The sequence below is a fragment of the Wasmannia auropunctata genome, unplaced genomic scaffold (assembly GCF_000956235.1).
Source record: "Wasmannia auropunctata unplaced genomic scaffold, wasmannia.A_1.0 LD293622.1, whole genome shotgun sequence".
Lineage (NCBI taxonomy): Eukaryota > Metazoa > Arthropoda > Insecta > Hymenoptera > Formicidae > Wasmannia > Wasmannia auropunctata.
In genome coordinates, this window is record NW_012069268.1 from 16,132 (window position 1) to 16,671 (window position 540).

Consider the following 540-nt stretch of genomic DNA (forward strand, 5'->3'; position numbering starts at 1 on the left):
CGCTCTCTCTCGCGGAACGTCGGACCAGCAGGACATGCGACCGTGATGATCAATTTTCTGCGTGTTTTGGACTCAGCCGTGTAAAGAAATACGCGCAAGTGTGTAATTTTGTTTTTTCTCTTTCTTCTTTATCAGAAATATATATTGCTTGGTAACCAAAACGTGTGCGATTGCTTCATGTGACCTGCACGAAAAACCCACGTGACTGCTCCAAAAATCCAACAAAGACAAATAACAATCTCGCTATTGAATGCGTTTTCGAAAAATATTATTCGTGACATGTGACAACTCTCGCACGTGAGTATATTTCTTGCGTAAGGGAAGGAGCAAATAGTGACAGATTTTTTCCTCTCTCCCCTACAAACTGATTTTAAGTTTACAGAATATGATTTTTCACTAAAAGAGACTTTTCACTTTGAAATATACAAAAAACTTAATTAGAGTTTCCATAAGTCATGTATACGGGCTAGATTTTCATAAAAACTGAAACCTACATTTGTCACCATTTGCCCCACTCTATAGATCAGAAGAGCACACGTC